This window comes from Eptatretus burgeri, chromosome 11, assembly GCF_056783735.1.
Source record: "Eptatretus burgeri isolate ZD-2024b chromosome 11, Ebu_testis_v1, whole genome shotgun sequence".
NCBI lineage: Eukaryota > Metazoa > Chordata > Myxini > Myxiniformes > Myxinidae > Eptatretus > Eptatretus burgeri.
The window spans coordinates 86,005,712-86,016,617 of record NC_140971.1 but is presented as its reverse complement, the minus strand read 5'-3'; the positions used below and the strand labels follow the sequence as shown (position 1 = coordinate 86,016,617).

The 10,906-nt window shown below is 45.4% G+C and overlaps 3 non-coding genes across 3 annotated transcripts; all 3 read left to right on the top strand.

Annotated features, from left to right (window-relative positions):
* The first annotated feature begins 243 nt into the window (after positions 1-243).
* Positions 244-316, top strand: TRNAA-CGC (transfer RNA alanine (anticodon CGC)). The gene has a single exon. It is a non-coding gene; the product is annotated as a tRNA-Ala (tRNA).
* A 2,700-nt stretch (positions 317-3,016) lies between these two features.
* On the top strand, positions 3,017-3,089 carry TRNAA-AGC (transfer RNA alanine (anticodon AGC)). Its single transcript has one exon. It is a non-coding gene; the product is annotated as a tRNA-Ala (tRNA).
* Positions 3,090-5,791: 2,702 nt separating this feature from the next.
* On the top strand, positions 5,792-5,864 carry TRNAA-AGC (transfer RNA alanine (anticodon AGC)). The gene has a single exon. It is a non-coding gene; the product is annotated as a tRNA-Ala (tRNA).
* Positions 5,865-10,906: the final 5,042 nt, after the last annotated feature.

Sequence of the window (10,906 nt, the reverse complement as noted above, 5' to 3'; positions counted from 1 at the left end):
GAGCAAGAAATCTTTCCTCACAGTCGACACGAGTGCAGAAGAGTCTATTATCTGTGCTCGAGTGATGTAAAGAATGTGAAATGAGGATAATTTTACACAAACACACGGGTTGAGATTGTGCACCGCCAAACAATCATTCAACACACAGTTGACTTAAAATATTTTCATGCACAACTTTGCATTAATAATCACAATAATAAAGATTGCCTTCATAGATGGTGTGAAAAACAAACATACACATCAGGGGGATTAGCTCAAATGGTAGAGCGCTCGCTTCGCATGCGAGAGGTAGCGGGATCGATGCCCGCATCCTCCATTATTTTATGTTCTCACATCTCACCAGGTAATTAATGTTTTTGAATTGGAATCAAGATGAAAACGTGAACATGACAAAATGAATTAAATTCTTCAACGTGGAAACTTAACGTTTTCCAAATGAAATTCAATAGACATCTTGTTAAAACCTGTCTTAAGAGAAAGAGATAAAATCTCCTTGGCTTCATCATTTCGAAAAACACGGGACTCTTCAACCGAGGGTAGTGTGTTCAATCCCCCATGTTTGGCATGAATTAATCTTTGGTTGTTTTTTTCTCTGATGCTCAAGAAATGTTGTGGCTCAAACCCGCCGCAGAGCCTTGAAGGCCCTGATTTTTTTTTCTGCTCTGAACAAACTTTGGTACATCATGGGTAATGAAGGCTGTCGTCATGTTTCATCAAAATTGTGTGTGTCGTTTTGGAGAAGAGAGCAAATACCTCTTTTGGGGGGTACAAGATCTCCCGTCCCCATCGAACCCTTTAATGAGCATAGATTTTGATGCGATCGATTCATTTTGGGACATTATGGGTCATGATGTTTGTGGCCAACTTTCATAAAAATCGTGTGTTTGGTTCAAGCGATGATGTCTGAAGTGACTCAGACAGACTGACTGACCGAATGACTGGTTCACTCACTCACCGACGGACAGTGCTGAATCGCATAAGTTCACTTGAATAAAGTCCAGATGAGCTAAAAACCCAGGGAGGGTCTGGGTACATGTTGAGACTCTGGAGGTTGATAAAGGTGTCCCAAGAAACTCACCGCAAAGCAGAGGAAGGGAGGAGTCTCTCTCCCTCTGCAAATCATTTTGGGGTTGTAAGGGGTCTTAATGCACACACCAATTATCTGCTGTTTAAAGGCAGTTGCTCACGTCAATTCTGCGAAGTAGAAGCGCTCGGACTCCAACTGAATATTCCAAAAACAAAGTTGTCCCCCTGCTGAAACATAAACCCTTTCAAGGTGACTCTTTCAACCGATTTACCTGCGGTTCCACATGCAAGTGCTCTCTTTGATTTTGGGCCTGGCACTCAAATTTTCCTCAACCTGTGCTCCTGCAACATCTCGTGGATGGCCAGTGTGGCCCCCTCCTCAGGATTCCCAACCAATGCCAACTCCATGGTGCGAGTGCTCAGAGTTCTTGAAGGAGGCTTTTGTGCCACGACATTCCTATTGCAAATCCTCCTGAACCCTCTCTGACTCCCACTGTGGTTGCAGTAACCCGTCATTACCCAATATGTGACACTCATCATTCTCTTTGCACCATGTCTATTCTGAAGAGTATTCCATTTTGGTTTCAGGTGGTGGGATTGCAGAATCCATTTCACAACGCAGACATCCAAACATGTAACCTCAAACAGGAAGAATCCTGACTCACCCCTCTGTTATTTGGGTGAGCTCCTCCTTCGCAACATTGAGCCGAGGGAACACATCGACCGTGACAATCGTGGGCTCGTTCCCCACTTTTGCTGGATGCTACCTGTTGCTGTGTGTTTCCAATATAATCTGATCCACCCTCATCTTGTCCCTTCCGCCACCCTTTTCTGCTTCTCAGCCTTCTTTTTATCCTCTTCGAGTTTCCACTCTGCTGTTCCAATCTCCATTTCGATTTTCATCCCTGCCTCTCTTCTTTCAATCTCATCCTCTCTTTCTTTTCCTTCTTGGTGCATTCCTGCCATTCCTTCTCTGCCCCATCGGCTCTGTCACGCCACGAGTGTTTTTCTGCTCCATCGGTTCTCTCATCCTGTGGGTACTGCTCTAACATATTACACCAGTAATAATTCCCATTCTTTCTCCACAAGAGCAGTTCGTTCTCCATGGCAGATTAAAATATTCTCACTGAAATTTTTTTTTGAACAATGTGCGTCAAAAAAAAACCGCTTTGTTTTCGCTGCAGGTCCGAATCTCACTCTCTGACAACAAGGAATTCTCTGACACCAACGAATGAGGCCATCATTATCAAGATATCACAAATATCATGAGATCAATGACAACCAACATCTTCAACTCAAGACAATGAGTACAATCACCTTGGCCATCACAAAGCATGACACAAACCATCACGAGAACGATCATCACACCCTGGCACGATCAAGATGAATATTAACACTAAGATTGTGATCATGACGGCCTCCATGACCCTTGGTCACTTTGTTGAAAGGGCAAGCCCCCAGGTTGGTGTGTCTCACAACGTCCGTAGCCCTGGGTGCGTTTTTACCGAAGATTCGCACCACCACCTCCACAGCTTCCCTCAGGACCCCCCTTGTCCCGACCGCACCTCCTGCAGCAGAAGTCAGTGTCGAAGTGGTCGAGGCACAACCACTCGTTGCTGTTGAAATCGAAGGTCGCTCCGGACTCGCCACCTCAGAAATATTGTCGGGAGATCGTGAAGCGGATGATCGTGTCAGTCTTCATTGCTCAGCGAGGGTATTTTACTGTGGTTCTGGTTAAATTTTGAGACTGAGAAAGGAATCCTTCCTCAGAGTCGACACAAGTGCAGAAGAGTCGATTGTTTGTGCTCGAGTGATGTAAAGAATATAAAATAAGGATAATTTCACACAAACACACGGGTTAAGATTGTGCACCTCCAAACAATCATTCGACACACAGTTGAATGAAAATATTTTCGTGCACTTTGCATTAATAATCATAACAATAAAGATTGCCTTCATAGATCGTGTGAAAAGCCAAACAGACACAACAGGGGGATTAGCTCAAATGGTAGAGCGCTTGCTTAGCATGCGAGAGGTAGCGGGATCGATACCCGCATCCTCCATTATTTTATGTTGTCACATTTCACCAGTGAATTCATAGTTCTGAAATGGAATCAAGATGAAAACGTGTGAACATGCCAAAATGAATGAAATACTTCAACATGTCAACTTTTCGTTTTCCCAATGAAATTCAATATACATCTTTTGAAAAGCTGTCACAATAGAATGAAACAACATCTTCCAGGTGACCTCGTTTGGAAAAGCATGGGACTCTTCATCCTCAGGTTGTGGGTTTGACCCCCAAATTTGTTGTGAACCAATTTTTGGTTGTTTTTTTTTCCCTGAAGCTCGAGATAGTTTGGGGCTCAAACCCCCGCAGAGCCCCTACGTCCCTGATTTTTTTTTCTGCTGTGAACAAACTTTGGTACATCATGGGTAATGAAGGCTGTCGTCAAGTTTCATCAAAATAGTGCGTGTCGTTTTGGAGAAGAGAGCAAATACCTATTTTGGGGTGGTACAACATCTGCCTTCCCCATCGACCCCTTTAATGAGCATAGATTTTGAGGCTGTCGATTCATTCTGGTACATTATGGGTCATGATGGTTGTGGCCAACTTTCATTAAAATCGTGTTTGGTTCAAGCGATGATGTCTGAAGTGATATTGACAGACTGACTGACCGAATGACTGGTTCACTCAATCACCGACGGACACTGCTGAATCACATAAGTTCTCCTGAATAAAGTCCAGGTGAGCTAAAAACCCAGGGAGGGTGTGGGTACATGTTGCCACTCTGGGGGTTGACAAAGGTGTCCCAACGGTCTCACCGCAAAGCAGAGGAAGGGAGGACTCTCTCTCTTCTTCCAATCATTTTGGGTTGTAAGGGGTCTTAATGCACACACCAATTATCTGCTGTTTAAAGTCAGTTACCCACGTCAATGGTGCGAAGCAGAAGCACTCGGATTCCAACTGAATATTCCAAAAACAAAGTTGTCCCCCTGCTTACACATAAACCCACTCAAGGTGATTCTTTCAACCGATTTACCTGCTGCTCCACATGCAAGTGCTCTCTTTGATTTTGGGCCTGGCACTCCAATTTTCCTCAACCTGTGCTCCTGCAACATCTCGTGGATGGCCAGTGTGGCCCCCTCCTCAGGATTCCCAACCAATGCCAACTCCATGGTGCGAGTCTTCGGAGTTCTTGTGGGAGTCTTTTGTGCCACGTCATTCCTATTGCAAATCCTCCTGAACCCTCTCTGACTCCCACTGTGGTTGCAGTAACCCGTCATTCCCCAATATGTCACACTCATCATTCTCTTTGCACCTTGTCTATTCTGAAGAGTATTCCATTTCGGGTTCAGGTGGTCGGATTGCGGAATCCATTTCACAACGCACACATCCAAACATGTAACCTCCAACAGGAAGAATCCTGACCCAGCCCTCTGTTATTTGGGTGAGCTCCTCCTTTGCACCATTGAGCAGAGGGAACACATCAACCGTGACAATCGCCGGCTCGTTCCCAACATTTGCTGGATGCTACCTGTTGCTGTGTGTTTCCAATTTCATCTGCTCCACCCTCATCTTGTTCCTTCCGCCACCCTTTTCTGCTTCTCAGCCTTCTTTTTATCCTCTTCGACTTTCCACTCTGCCGTTCCAGTCTCTATTTCGATCTTCATCCCTGCCTCTCTTCTTTCCCTCTCATCCTCTCTTTCTTTTCCTTCTTGGTGTTTTCCTGCCATTCCTGCTCTGCCCCATCGGCTCTGTCACGCCACGAGTGTTGTTCTGCTCCATCGGTTCCCTCAACCTGTGGATCCTGCTCTGTCACATTAAAATAGCAATAATTCCCATTCTGTCTTTTCAAGAGCAGTTCGTTCTCCATGGCAGATTAAAATATTCTCACTGAAATTTTTTTTGAAGAATTTGCGTCAAAAAAAACACTGCTTTGTTTTCGCTGCAGGTCGGAATATCACTCTCTGACAACAATGAATTATCTGACACCAACGAACGAGGCCATCATTATCAAGATATCACAAATATCATGAGATCAATGACAACCAACATCTTCAACACGAGACCATGAGTACCATCACCTTGGCCATCACAAAGCATGACACAAACCATCACGAGAACGATCATCACACCCCGTCACGATCAAGAGGATGATGAACACTAACATTGTGATCATGACGGCCTCCATGACCGTTGGTCACTTTGTTGAAAGGGCATGCCCACAGGTCGGTGTGTCTCACCACGTCCGTCGCCCTGGTTGTGTTTGCCCAAGCTTCGCACCACCACCTCCACGGCTTCTCTCAGGGCCCCACTTGTCCCGACCGCACCTCCTGCAGCAGAAGTCAGTGTCGAAGTGGTCGAGGCAGACCCACTCATTATGGTTGATATCGAAGGTCGCTCCGGACTCGCCGCCTGAGAAATATCGTCCGGGGATCGTGAAGCGGATGGTCTTGTTGGAGTCTTCATAGCTCAGCGAGGGTATTTTCCTGTGATTCTGGTTAAATTTTGAGACTGAGCGAGAAATCTTTCCTCATAGTCGACACGAGTGCAGAAGAGCCTATTATTTGTGCTCGAGTGATGTAAAGAATGTGAAATGAGGATAATTTTACACAAACACACGGGTTGAGATTGTGCACCGCCAAACAATCATTCAACACACAGTTGACTTAAAATATTTTCGTGCACAACTTTGCATTGATAACCAGAATAATAAAGATTGCCTTCATCAATGGTGTGAAAAACAATACATACACATCAGGGGGATTAGCTCAAATGGTAGAGCGCTCGCTTAGCATGCGAGAGGTAGCGGGATCGATGCCCGCATCCTCCATTATTTTATGTTCTCACATCTCACCAGGCAATTAATGTTTTTGAATTGGAATCAAGATGAAAACGTGAACATGACAAAATGAATTAAATTCTTCAACGTGGAAACTTAACGTTTTCCAAATGAAATTCAACAGACATCTTGTTAAAACCTGTCATAAGAGAAAGAGATAAAATCTCCTTGGCTTCATCATTTCGAAAAACACGGGACTCTTCAACCGAGGGTAGTGTGTTCAATCCCCCATGTTTGGCATGAATTAATCTTTGGTTGTTTTTTTCTCTGATGCTCAAGAAATGTTGTGGCTCAAACCCGCCGCAGAGCCTTGAAGGCCCTGATTTTTTTTCTGCTCTGAACAAACTTTGGTACATCATGGGTAATGCAGGCTGTCATCAAGTTTCATCAAAATTGTGTGTCGTTTTGGAGAAGAGAGCAAACACCTCTTTTGGGGGGTACAAGATCTCCCGTCCCCATCGAACCCTTTACTAATCGCAGATTTTGATGCGATGGATTCATTTTGGGACATTATGGGTCATGATGTTTGTGGCCAACTTTCATAAAAATCGTGTGTTTGGTTCAAGCGATGATGTCTGAAGTGACAGACAGACTGACTGACCGACTGACAGGTTCACTCACTCACCGACGGACAGTGCTGAATCGCATAAGTTCACTTGAATAAAGTCCAGATGAGCTAAAAACCCAGGGAGGGTCTGGGTACATGTTGAGACTCTGGAGGTTGATAAAGGTGTCCCAAGAAACTCACCGCAAAGCAGAGGAAGGGAGGAGTCTCTCTCCCTCTGCAAATCATTTTGGGGTTGTAAGGGGTCTTAATGCACACACCAATTATCTGCTGTTTAAAGGCAGTTGCTCACGTCAATGGTGCGAAGTAGAAGCGCTCGGACTCCAACTGAATATTCCAAAAACAAAGTTGTCCCCCTGCTTACACATAAACCCACTCAAGGTGATTCTTTCAACCGATTTACCTGCGGTTCCACATGCAAGTGCTCTCTTTGATTTTGGGCCTGGCACTCCAATTTTCCTCAACCTGTGCTCCTGCAACATCTCGTGGATGGCCAGTGTGGCCCCCTCCTCAGGATTCCCAACCAATGCCAACTCCATGGTGCGAGTGCTCGGAGTTCTTGAAGGAGGCTTTTGTGCCACGACATTCCTTTTGCAAATCCTCCTGAACCCTCTCTGACTCCCACTGTGGTTGCAGTAACCCGTCATTACCCAATATGTGACACTCATCATTCTCTTTGCACCGTGTCTATTCTGAAGAGTATTGCATTTTGGTTTCAGGTGGTGGGATTGCAGAATCCATTTCACAACGCACACATCCAAACATGTAACCTCAAACAGGAAGAATCCTGACTCACCCCTCTGTTATTTGGGTGAGCTCCTCCTTCGCAACATTGAGCCGAGGGAACACATCGACCGTGACAATCGCGGGCTCGTTCCCCACTTTTGCTGGATGCTACCTGTTGCTGTGTGTTTCCAATATAATCTGATCCACCCTCATCTTGTCCCTTCCGCCACCCTTTTCTGCTTCTCAGCCTTCTTTTATCCTCTTCGAGTTTCCACTCTGCTGTTCCAGTCTCCATTTCGATCTTCATCCCTGCCTCTCTTCTTTCAATCTCATCCTCTCTTTCTTTTCCTTCTTGGTGTTTTCCTGCCATTCCTTCTCTGCCCCATCGGCTCTGTCACGCCACGAGTGTTTTTCTGCTCCATCGGTTCTCTCATCCTGTGGGTCCTGCTCTGACATATTACACCAGTAATAATTCCCATTCTTTCTCCACAAGAGCAGTTCGTTCTCCATGGCAGATTAAAATATTCTCACTGAATTTTTTTTTTGAACAATTTGCGTCAAAAAAAAACCGCTTTGTTTTCGATGCAGGTCCGAATCTCACTCTCTGACAACAATGAATTCTCTGACACCAACGAATGATGCCATCATTATCAAGATATCACAAATATCATGAGATCAATGACAACCAACATCTTCAACTCAAGACAATGAGTACAATCACCTTGGCCATCACAAAGCATGACACAAACCATCACGAGAACGATCATCACACCCTGGCACGATCAAGATGAATATTAACACTAAGATGGTCATCAAGATGGCTTCCATGACCCTTGGTCACTTTGATGAAAGGGCAAGCCCCCAGGTTGGTGTGTCTCACAACGTCCGTAGCCCTGGGTGCGTTTTTACCGAAGATTCGCACCACCACCTCCACAGCTTCCCTCACCCCCCTTGTCCCGACCGCACCTCCTGCAGCAGAAGTCAGTGTCGAAGTGGTCGAGGCAGACCCACTCATTATGGTTGATCTTGAAGGTCGCTCCGGACTCGCCGCCTGAGAAATATCGTCCGGGGATCGTGAAGCGGATGGTTTTGTTGGAGTCTTCATAGCTCAGCGAGGGTATTTTCCTGTGATTCTGGTTAAATTTGGAGACTGAGCAAGAAATCTTTCCTCATAGTCAACACGAGTGCAGAAGAGCCTATTGTCTGTGCTCGAGTGATGTAAAGAATGTGAAATGAGGATAATTTTACACAAACACGGGTTAAGATTGTGCACCGCCAAACAATCATTCGACACACAGTTGACCAAAAATATTTTCGTGCACAACTTTTCATTGATAACCAGAATAATAAAGATTGCCTTCATCAATGGTGTGAAAAACAATACAGACACATCAGGGGGATTAGCTCAAATGGTAGAGCGCTCGCTTAGCATGCGAGAGGTCACTGGATCGATGCCCGCATCCTCCATTATTTTATGTTCTCACATTTCACCAGTGAATTCATCATTCTGAAAGGGAATCAAGATGAAAACGTGTGAACATGACAAAATGAATGAAACACTGAAACGTGTCAACTTTTCCGTTTCCCAATGAAATTCAATATACATCTTTTGAAAAGCTGTCACAATAGAACAAAGCAATATCTTCCTGGCTTCCTCATGTGTAGAGCATGGGACTCTTAAACCTCAGATTGTGGGTTTGACCCCCACATATGGAGTAAATTAATTTTTGGTTGTTTATTTTTCTCTGATGCTCGAGAAATTTTGGGGCTCGAACACCCCGCAAAGCCCCAAAGACCCTGATATTTTTTTTCTGCTGTGAACAAACTTTGGTACATCATGGGTAATGAAGGCTGTCATCAAGTTTCATCAAAATTGTGTTTCCTTTTGGAGAAGAGAGCAAATACCGATTTTGGGGTGGTACAACATCTGCCGTCCTCATAGAACCCTTTAATGAGTGTACATTTTGATGTGGTCGATTCATTTTGGTACATTATGGGTCATGATGGTTGTGACCAACTTTCATAAAAATCGTGTGTTTGGTTCAAGCGATGATGTCTGAAGTGATAATGACACACTGACTGACCAACTGACTGATTCACTCACTCACCGACAGAGAGTGCTCCATCGCATTAGCTCACCTGAATTAAGTCCAGGTGGGTAAAAACCCAGGGAGGGTCTGGGTACATGTTTAGACTCTGGGGGCTTGCAAAGGTGTCCCAAGGGACTCACCGCAAAGCAGCACGAGGGACGACTCTCTCTTCTCCCAATCATTTTGTGGATGTGAGTGGTATCATCGCACACACCAAATATCTGCTGTTTAAAGGCAGTTGCCCACGTCAATGGTGTGAAGCAGCAATGCTTGGACTCCAGGTGAATATTCCAAAAACAAAGTTGTCCCCCTGCTTACACATAAACCCATTCAAGGTGATTCTTTCATGTGATTTACCTGCTGCTCCACATGCAAGTGCTCTCTTTGATTTTGGGCCTGGCACTCCAATTTTCCTCAACCTGTGCACCTGCAAAATCTGGTGGATGGGCAGTGTGGCCTCCTGATCAGGATTCCCAACCAATGCCAACTCCATGGTGCGAGTCCTCGGCGTTTTTGAAAGAGGGTTTTGTTCCATGACATTCCTATTGCGAATCCTCCTGAACCCTCTCTGGCTCCCACTGTGGTTGCAGTTCCCCATCAGTACCCAATATGTGACACTCATCATTCTATTTGCACCTTGTCTATTCTGAAGATAATTCAATTTCGGGTTCAGTTGGTCGGATCGCGGAATCCATTTCACAACGCACACATCCAAACATGTAACCTCCAACAGGAAGAATCCTGACTCACCCCTCTGTTATTTGGGTGAGCTCCTCCTTCGCACCATTGAGCCGAGGGACCACATCGACCGTGACAATCGCCGGCTTGTTCCCGACTTTTGCTCGATGCTACCTGTTGCTGTGTGTTTCCAACATCATCTGCTCCACCCTCATCTTGTCCCTTCCGCCACCCTTTTCTGCTTCTCAGCCTTCTTTTTACCCTCTTCGGCTTTCCACTCTGCCGTTCCAGTCTCCATTTCGATCTTCATCCCTGCCTCTCTTCTTTCCCTCTCAGCCTCTTTCTTTTCCTACTTGTTGTTTTCATGCCATTCCTGCTCTGCCCCATCAGCTCTGTTGCGCCACGAGTGTTCTTCTGCTCCATCGGTTCTCTCATCCTGTGGGTACTCTCTGTCACATTAAAACAGGAATAATTCCCATTCTTTCTCCACAAGAGCAGTTCGTTCTCCATGGCAGATTAAAATATTCTCACTGAAATTTTTTCGAACAAATTGCGTCCAAAAAAAAACCGCTCTGTTTTCGCTGCAGGTCCGAATCTCACTCTCTGACAACAATGAATTCTCTGACATCAACGAATGATGCCATCATTATCAAGATATCACAAATATCATGAGATCAATGACAACCAACATCTTCCACACGAGACAATGAGTACATCACCTTGGCCATCACAAAGCATGACACAAACCACCACGAGAACGATCATCACACCCCGTCACGATCAAAAGGATTATTGCCACCACTACTGTGATCATAACGGCCTCCATGACCCTTGGTCAGTTTGTTGAAAGGGCATGCCCACAGGTCGGTGTGTCTCACCACGTCCGTAGCCCTCGGAGTGTTTGCCGAAGCTTCGCACCACCACCTCCACAGCTTCCCTCAGGGCCTCCCTTGTCCTGACCGCACCTCCTGCAG